The sequence below is a fragment of the Asparagus officinalis genome, chromosome 10, assembly GCF_001876935.1.
Source record: "Asparagus officinalis chromosome 10, Aspof.V1, whole genome shotgun sequence".
Classification (NCBI taxonomy): domain Eukaryota; kingdom Viridiplantae; phylum Streptophyta; class Magnoliopsida; order Asparagales; family Asparagaceae; genus Asparagus; species Asparagus officinalis.
In genome coordinates this window covers 19912667-19922641 of record NC_033803.1, presented here as the reverse complement: position 1 = coordinate 19922641, position 9975 = coordinate 19912667, and the positions used below count along the sequence as shown (strand labels likewise).

The window sequence follows — 9975 nt, the reverse complement described above, 5'->3', positions numbered from 1 at the left end:
CTGGGTTGATACGTATTTGGGTCTTGCTGATGTGTTTGTTATTTTCTATGTTTTTTCTTTTAATTCCTAGTAAGTAGGGAGTTGTTAGTGACTTTTTCTTTTATGCTCTTTACCAGGTTTCAGTTAATTTACCATGTTTTAGTTAGTGTAGAACGTGGGCTGAAATTCTGCTTTGTAAGGCTATAATAGCCGAAACGGTCTCTCAATGAAAGTTAGAGTCATTCTCCCAAGTTGTTAAAATCATTCGATTCTTTGATTCTTAACATTTGGTATCAGAGCCACTACTGGGCTTGAAGAAAACGAAGTGCAGTATTCGTGGTAGGCAGCAGCAAAAGAGAGATGACAACATAAGGAAGTTTTGTGCAACCAGCTATTCCTCGTTTCGATGGTCATTATGATCATTGGAGCATGTTGATGGAGAACATTTTGAGGTCCAAGGAATATTGGAGTTTGGTGGAAACTGGCTATGATGAGTCAGAAAGTGGAGTAGAGCTGACAGATGCGCAGCAGAAGAAATATGATGAGATGAAGCTGAAGGATTTAAAAGTGAAAATTTATCTGTTCCAGGCTATAGATCGTACCATCCTAGAGACTATCCTACAGAAGGATACTTCCAAGAAGATTTGGGACTCTATGAAGAGGAAGTACGAGGGTAACAAAAGGGTGAAATGATCTATTCTTCAATCTCTTCGCAAAGAGTTTGAAACTCTTGAGATGAAGTCTGGAGAAGCTGTCAATGACTATTTTTCCAGAGTGATGTCTGTTGCAAATAAGATGAGGGTAAATGGAGAATTGATGAAAGATGTTACAATAGTAGAGAAAATACTACAATCTCTGAGCGACAAATTCAACTACATTGCATGCTCTATTGAAGAGTCGAAAGACGTTGATAATCTATCAATTGATGAACTGCAAAGTTCGTTAGTTGCTCACGAGCAGAAGTTCAATAGGGGTAACGGAGAAGAGCAGGCATTGAAAGTGACTTATGAGGAGAGAGGAGGCAGAGGTCGTGGTCGTGGATTTACTCGAGGAAGAGGAAGAGGTAGAGGGCGCCAATCCTTCAACAAGGCTTTAGTGGAATGCTATAAGTACCATAAGCTTGGACATTTTCAGTATGAATGTCCAAGCTTAGACAAAGAAGCAAATTATGCCAAGCTTACAGAGGAAGAGGAAATGTTGTTGATGTCCTATGTTGAGATGAACGAAGCAAACAGAGAAGATGTGTGGTTTTTAGACTCGGGATGCAGCAATCATATGTGTGTGAATAAACTTCTTTTCTGCAATTTGGATGAGAGCTACAGACAAATGGTGAAGTTAGGGAATAACTCAAAATGGCAGTAATGGGAAAAGGAGATATACGGTTGAATGTGAATGGAGTTAATCACTTGGTGACTGAAGTATTCTTTGTGCCCGAGTTGAAGAATAATTTGCTGAGTATTGGGCAGTTGCAGGAAAAAAGCTTGGCAAATCTTATTCAGCATGGCTTGTGTAGGATTTATCATCCTGAGAGAGGTTTGATTATTCAAACCACGATGTCTGCCAATAGAATGTTTATCTTGTTAGCAGTGTCACAACCAAGTAAGACTGCTTGTTTTCACACAACTACACAAGATCTGTCACACCTTTGGCACTATAGATATGGGCATTTGAGTCACAAAGGGCTGAGAACTCTTCATGTCAAAAGAATGATGCTTGGATTACCACAATTGGAGGCTCCAACAACTGTTTGTACTGATTGCATGATTGGAAAGCAGCACCGGGACCCAATGTCAAAAGAATGGTGCTTGGACTACCATAATTAGAGGCTCCAACAACTGTTTGTACCGACTGCATGATTGGAAAGCAGCACCGGGACCCAATTCCAAAGAAGAGTTGATGTGAAACAATGTGATGCAGGTACGAAGATCAACGGCAACAATGCTTCGCCAAATCAGCGATCGATCTAGGCAGGAAGTTCAAGAAGAAGATGAAGCTTCTGATGGCTTTTAAGCAAAATTTGCAAATGTACTAAGTTCAGACCTTTGTAAATTATTCAGATAATCAATGTAATAATTTTTTCCTCTTAATACAGTTCGATTCGTAATATTAGATCAGCAAATATACTTGGCAATAGAATCGCTCACTCACTAATCAAACGGAATACATCACAATCGCAATTGATATTAAAATTGATAATAGCATGCATGCAATAGCGGTTCCGAAAATATTAGGTCGATAGAAAAATAAACCTTCGTCGAGCTGAACTGGTTCGACGTGATGGACCTCAGGAGGCGGTGTAATAACTCCGAATCTGAGTGGTGGAAGTTCTTCTCCGAGAACTACGTAATTGGGATGAAGCGGCGTGTTTGGATGGAAATGTCGGTGCCACGAGCTAATTCCCAGATGGCTCTCTACGCTCTCGGTAATCTGATGAGTCACGCGCTCCATGTATCCGTCTACAGTCTCAAACGGCTGATAGTCAAACCACTGAGAAAGCTGTAAATCAACTACGCCGTTATCTGGATCAATCACAAACTAGGCGTCTTCGGCTTCAGGGTCGGCCATATACCAACGGATTGCAAAGTCGGACTCGATTCAAAGACGGCACAAAATGAGATCTGGCGACAATCTGAAAAGTGGTGACAGTGAAGAAAATGATGATGAATACGAACGGCGGCGCGGCGATGTCGAAATCAGTAGTGGGGCTGCTCGGGGAGGGGTGGAAGAGAGGCATGGGGTTTGTATGGGCTGCTCGGCAGAGAGGAAGGCAGCGACTTGTTGGTTTGCTCGGCGGGGACGTGAGCCGGGGGGAGGGCTGCTGAGATTGCTTGAGGCGGAGGGATCAAAGGGGGGGCAAGCTTCTCAGGTGCGAGAGTAGAGGAGGGGAGGCTGTGGAGGCGGAAGAACGGGAGAAGAGAAGGCTTTTGGTGGAGGCTGAAATATGCAAGGGAAGAGGTGGTGCGACTGGTGAAGATGGAGAAGGAGAGGCGGCTGCTGGTGGTGCTGAAATGAGCAGAAGAATGAAGTGAAACACATCAAAAATAAAGAAAATATGGATTTGCTATTTTGTGAGTAGAACAAATTATACTACATAAAATAGTAGATGTGGAAAAAGAAATAGTTTAAATCCTCATTTTTTTTAAAGCCACAACCCCCACCGTGCGCACCGCCCACCACAACCGCGACCATCACCATCACGGTACCAATCAACCCTAGAGATCGTCACCAACTCATTCACCATGCGTTGCATCATCCCCTAAACAAACTACTCTATCCCAATCGCTATCGTCGCCATCACCAGCTCTATCCTTTGTCGGCACCATCACCATCGTCACCATTGTTGGCACCATCACCAACGCCACCACAGTCAATGCCGTCCCCTTCATCGACGCTGCATCGATCCTACCCCATCGCAGTTTAAGTGCCCATCTTCACCATCGATGCCACCTCCAAATCCATCGCTGTCGCCACCTCCAACTCCGGCCATCGCCATGATCCAAGGTACCATCGCCGCCATCGTCGACGCTGCCTCCTACATTGCCACCTTGCAATGCGCCATCTCCTTCGACGCTGATTCCAAGACCATCCCCGCCAACGACACCTGTTTTACCCTGGCCTCACTGCCATCGTCATGGCCATCGCCATCGCCATCGAAGAAGCCAATACCTCAAGTCACCATTAACAACTTCTTCGACGCTACATATATTTGTAATATTATAGTTTCGCCTCGGGTTGCAGCTCCACCTCCCGCTCAAGTTTCTCTGCGTCCAGTCTCAACTCCAGCAAGGTCGTCGGGCAACAACGTGCACACAGAAACCTATTTCTCGTCCCATGCAACTGTTGATTCTAACAAGATCTCAACAGCGACACTTGCTATTGCAGCTGGCTTGGGAGCCTTGGCCATGCTTGCGGTTATCCTAGTATTGTTTGTCATCGGACTCTTTTTTTCCCCCTCTTTTTTTCTTTTGAATTAGATTAGATTAGATAAGTGGGAACCAAGTTACTATATTTTTCTTAAAGTCTGTCATTAGGTGAATTAGTTTAAAAGGATATCAGTTAGTTTGTCAACCTTTTAGACTATGTGCAGCAGGAAGGGAAAGTGACACTTTTTGCATGCAGCAGCTAGGGAAGAGGGTAGGGAAAATTCTAAACTTGTGCAGATGGGGAAAAATTTCCCTTCGGTGAAATTTCATGAAAAGCAAATGAATGGGTCCCACAAGCTACATAAAAAAAACAAAAAAAAAATTAAAAAGAGGTGGTCCAATGGGAGAGGGGTATATGTTTATGAAAGTAAAAATGTTGGTGTGATGTTGGTGTGATGTGGTATTGGTGGGTCCCAAATAAAGTAAAAATGTTTATGAAAAACTAGCTGCTGCAGAGTTGATAGGGAAATGGGTATTATTGAATTATGTGGTGGGAGAATAAAGTGATGTGGCAGGAGAGAGAGGGTAAAAATTTGCCTACCTGCTGGAGATGGTCTTATGTGTGATCCTGATGTTATTGGATGAAACAAAAATTACAAATACTAATCTTCATGAATAACTAGAATCAAGATACAAATGTGTGTGTTTGACACTGTATCTTGTAATGTTAAGAGTCATGACATAGCAAAGGGTTAAAGGCCAATATATCAACTAAGAGTGGATTATTGGGGTTATAACTTGGATTTGTTTAGAATGGTGGTCTTGGTTGATGGGTCTTTTTGTTATAAAGGTTCTTGAGTTTGAAACGTTGAATGGGTGTTTTTTGGATGTTAACAAAGTAAAATTTGGCTGCTCATGGTGGCTTATAAAACTCGCATGTATCCCTCCCTAATTTTGAATTTAAAAAATTTAAAACAAAAATTATGTACGCACTTATTCAGTGGGGTATATTTTCTTTTCTTTTTTTTTAGAATATTGTAAAAAAAGTGAGATATTATAAAGGAGAGTTCTATAGTCAAACCATCTAGTTTTAATATCAAATTTTGAAAACAAATCATGCACCTCCTTATTTTGCAATTATTTTATAAGAAAATAAGCTCCAACTCAGGTTATCTACATTGAATCTTAGTACAATTCAATTTTGGAAAACAAGACCATAGGCAAAACAAGAAAATCGTAGAGAACCAAAAAATATAAAAAAAAATAAACAATCGGATGTACAAACCAAAGAAACCAAACTCAAACTCACCGGTGCAAGCACGGGCAGAATGCTTGTTAATTTTCATTATGTTGAAAAGTCAAAATCTTTCTTCACTTCTGATTTCTACTGAAACGAGTAAAGAATATTTGCAGTGCAAAAGTCATTTCCCAATCACAACATGAGACGACATCAACCAGCAAGAAAGGACATGGAATCCAAGATACTCATCAGAACCCAAAGTAAATAAGCGGCAACAATAGGCTTTTGGCCGATATGCGTCCGCTCAAAAAACACTAGTTAACCACATAAGCCAATACAATACTAATTGCACCATAAAACCACCTAAAAGACACATAGATTACAAATTGCAAATAAAGAGTATCTCAGAGTCCAGATAAGCAACAAACGGCAACAAACTGCCCTGAATAAGATCTCAACGGTATCAACCATACATGCCAACATAGAACAAAGTGCATGAAACAATTCAGGATACAAATACAAAGATAACTAATAATTTCAAGTTTTCCAGACATTTAAACCAACAAGTCACGGAGGCTACAAAATTGTAAGCAAAATAGTATCTCGAGTCCAGATAAGCCAAAAGAGCAACAAATTGTCCTGAATAGAAACTTAGCGGTATCGACGAAGAGATTTGGTCTGGTTCCTCTTCCAAGTTGCCCTGCGAGAAGGCCTGTTCTTGTGGTACAAATGCCCTTTGCCTCTGAGCCCACGATACTTCTTTCCAGCAGAAGTAAGACCACGAAGTTCACGGTGCTTGTGCACTCCTTTGCATATCCAGTTGATCCTTGGATCGTTACGAATAGCATTATGAGCAGCATCAACAAGAATAACTTCAAAGTATTTGTAGGTAGAGTCCTGAAAAGTTAAAGGAAAATTCAGGAGTTTGAAATAATTTATACTGCAAATTACAAGAAAACCCTTCATTTATATTCCAGAAACCCCCTCATCTATCATTACGAATGAAACTTTTAATCCATAACGAAGTTTTGTATTTGTAGTTACAGATGACTGAACTTCAGAATCCAGAAGTCCAAATGAAGGAAATACAGGGTGGTGGGGGGGGTTAATTTTTTGGATAAAAAGCAGAAACCATGTTTTCTATAATTAATATAGAATTTCCATGCAGGTGTCTATCCACGTCTGAATTATCAAAGACGGAGGGTTCTTTGTTGAGCTTTCGTTTTTCTTTTTTTTTCTTTTTTTCTTTTTTTTTTTTTTGGGGGGGGGGGGGGCTTTCTGAAAACCAGAAATATAGATTAAGCGACTGTTTATTGTAAACTGTAACTTACCCTAATCTTCTATAAAATGAAGAGAACTACATGAATAGGTGAAAGGTTTCACTAACCTCATTAATCCAGTAAGAGTTGAGGACCTTAAGGCCTCCTACCTTTCTCCCAGCTCTCTCCTCTGCAACTGACCTTTTGTTTCTCTGGAACTTGAGCTGAGTAATACCCTGGTTCTTAGGCTTACCATAAACAATACCCTTGGGGACAGGTCTCTTCCTGCCTCCACGCCTCACACGCACACGATAAATCACATATCCCTGTAAAATAGAAACAGTATGGCAAATATAAATGAGGGCAAGCAAGTAAAATGATGGAAGAAATCTAATGTTGTTTGAGATATCAATAAAATACTAACCTGAATAGCAAGTATACCATTCAGCAATATACATAATACAGCAGACATAAAATTTTGAATGGGAAAAGAAGAACTTAATGAGTATGAGAAACAAAGAGTTGTTAATCATCTATAAGGCATAAAACTTGGGCAATTGAGAAACTCCTTGGGTTTGAGTTTTAAAATGAGACTTTTTTGGGGATAAATATTTTGCAATGAGACTTGACGGGGAATGTAATGAGTAACAGACTATGAGTGATCATTTTTGCACAGGCAACAAGATACAAAAAATAGTCATGAGATAACATGTTCAAAAGGAAGAATCAACAAAGATTTCTTGGTGCACTTGAATTTGAAGGACCATCTCCTCACCCACAAGGGGCATATACACCTTGAACTTGGACCAAGGAACTCATGCACATTGTCATACTACTACAGCAGTTAAATACGAAAACTCAAATGTTAAAGAAATAGGACATGAATGTATATAAAACACAAATAAAATCTTCTAAATCGTAGTTGAACACAGAAAGACAGAACAGATGCGTGATAATACAACAAAAGTCAAAACAAGTATATGCATGCATATTTCTGATACAAGCCAAACTGTGATGAATATGTTCAATTTGTTCACAAATGTATTATAAGAATTACTTGGACCACCATACAGCCTATAGCTAAAAAGATTTAAAAAATTGAATTAGCAAGCAGTACAACAAAAACATATTTTACTAGTAAAGCAATGTTGATCCAGGCTCCAATCAAGTATATGCATGTATATTTCTGACAGGAGCCAAACTGTGATGAATAATATGTTCAATTTGTTAACGAATGCATTATAAGAACTATTTGAACTACCATACACCCTATATCTAAAAAGATTAGGGGGAAAAAAGAATTAGAATGCAGTAGAACAAAAACATATTTTACTAGTATAGCAATGTTGATCCAGGCTCCAAATCCATAGTCTATCTAAAATATCTGAAGGCAATGGCTGAAATAATATCATTAGACTTCTTTTATCAACATTCAAAATTAAGATAGGAATAACCCTATCAGATGTATATTCAGAATAAAGATAGGTAGGGATAGGGTAGCATACATAACCAACTTAATATGAAGTATCTAAACATGGAACTGCACTTCATAAGACACTCAAATAGATGCAACTTCCCATTAAAGGATCAGAAATAGATATCATTTAGCAACTAACACCAACATCCTCTCGTTAAAGTATAAAAAAACCACCTACATGAACCATTTTCATGAAAACAATCTGATAAGCAGCTGTATCTAATTACTGGAATTATACTAATTTTTCAAAAAATAAAAGATCAGTGTTTGGCATCAGGAATTTCATAAAATGAGGCCATACAGCTGTGACATTGAAGTTTTTTAAATCAGTTCTTTTTAAATAAGTTCCTCATTTGAAATTAGAAGGCACCGGAAAACTAGAAATTTCAACTTAATCTAGCACATTATTGAGTCAAAACTAAGTTACAGCAGCATAAAAGCCATCACAAATGCTTTATGCCTATGTTAGATATCTGACAAGATACTAGATAGTATTTGTGTTCCTTTTGTCAAAAAATAAATAAGCAGAAAATTACAAGTCTACTAGAAACAAATGGCCTATGTTGCGCGGATATGGGTGCGGGTGCGGGTGCGGGACACAAAAACATTCTAAAAGTTAGGATACAGGGACAGCTATATATATCCATATTATTATAATCTATATGAGATTAATATTGTTTTTCGTTCGCATGATACAAAAACTAAAATCCTTTTACTATTTTTATGTTTTCTTTTATTGAACACGTTATAAATTAAAAAACTCGCTCGTTTTTGAACTAGATACCTAATGACCCTATAAATCATACGTATGGACTAGGTATGTGCTAAAACTTAAGGTGAAGTGTATGGTATACGTTCAAGAAGTGTATCACAAGCGTTTTGAACAAAACATGTGCTATATAATTGAGTACCCGTCAGAATAAATGTGTGTGTGTATTCAAGAAGTGTCCATGGAGTCTCGGACACAGACACATGAGACTATATAAAGTGTTCAGGTAACCTAGCAAATGGCTAAAACAATAATAGAAGAGTTTTTTATGATACAAGACTGTCAAATCTTTTTTATTTCCACATTAACCCAAATCTTGATCATTCTAAATAAGGCCCTCAAATCCTTTAAGTTGTTACAACTTTCAAGAAACCCCCATGGATGGTTTCCATCCAAATTCCTTATCCAAGCATGGTTAGCTTTAAACATAAGGTAAATTACAACAATAACCATATCTGTGTAATCAAACCTTGCTCTAGCTCTACACTCTTTTCAAGCTCATGTTCTTCATTCTCAAACTGATTTTCCACCTACTGTTCTGCAATGATGCATCCCCACTGTTATTAAAGTCCTAATAGGATTTGCTATTTTGAGAGAGAGAGAGAGAGAGAGAGAGAGAGAGAGAGAGAGAGAGAGAGAGGGTTTTTATTTTGAGAGAGAGAGAGAGAGAGAGAGAGAGAGAGAGAGAGAGAGAGAGAGAGGCTCATGTTCTTCATTCTTGTACTGATTTTCCACCTATTGTTCAGCAAGGCATACCCATTGTTCTTAAAGTCCTAATAGGATTTGGTATTTTGAGAGGGAGAGAGAGAGAGAGAGAGAGAGAGAGAGAGAGAGAGAGAGAGAGAGAGTGGGAATAATGAAGAGATTGGGAAAATAATGAAGAAAGAGTTTAGAAAGCTAACATAGAGGGAGAATGATGTTTAGTTATACCTGTAGGGTTATTATTGTAATTTACCCCATATGATCAAGAGTTAATGATGATTGGGTAAATAATTTGGATAACCCATCCATGCAGGCTGTTTGCCAAAAAATAAAAAAATAAAAATAGAAATAAAAAATTAAATGTGGGTTTTGGATATCGAGGCTGGTATTGGAAGAGAATGATTAAAGTAAACCCAAGGAGAGGAGGTAAAAAAAAATTTAATTGTGTTTGAATAGACAAGAACAGATAGAGATGATACACTATAACCAAGGTTTGTTCACTATAGAGTATAAGAAGGGAATGAAAGTTACATCACCAAAATTGGTCTTACAATGGGTTCAGATATTTTTTTAAGAGGGGGACAGGAAGGTTACAATATTAACCATCCAAAAATTGTAGATGGATATGCTTCTATTTATCCCCTTGCTTTCTTACTTAAAAATTGCAAATAAACACATATTTTATT

At 38.4% G+C, this 9975-nt stretch overlaps 1 pseudogene; it reads right to left on the bottom strand.

Moving 5' to 3' along the window:
- The window catches only part of LOC109825135, a 9510-nt pseudogene continuing 4978 nt past the window's right edge, over nucleotides 5444-9975 (bottom strand).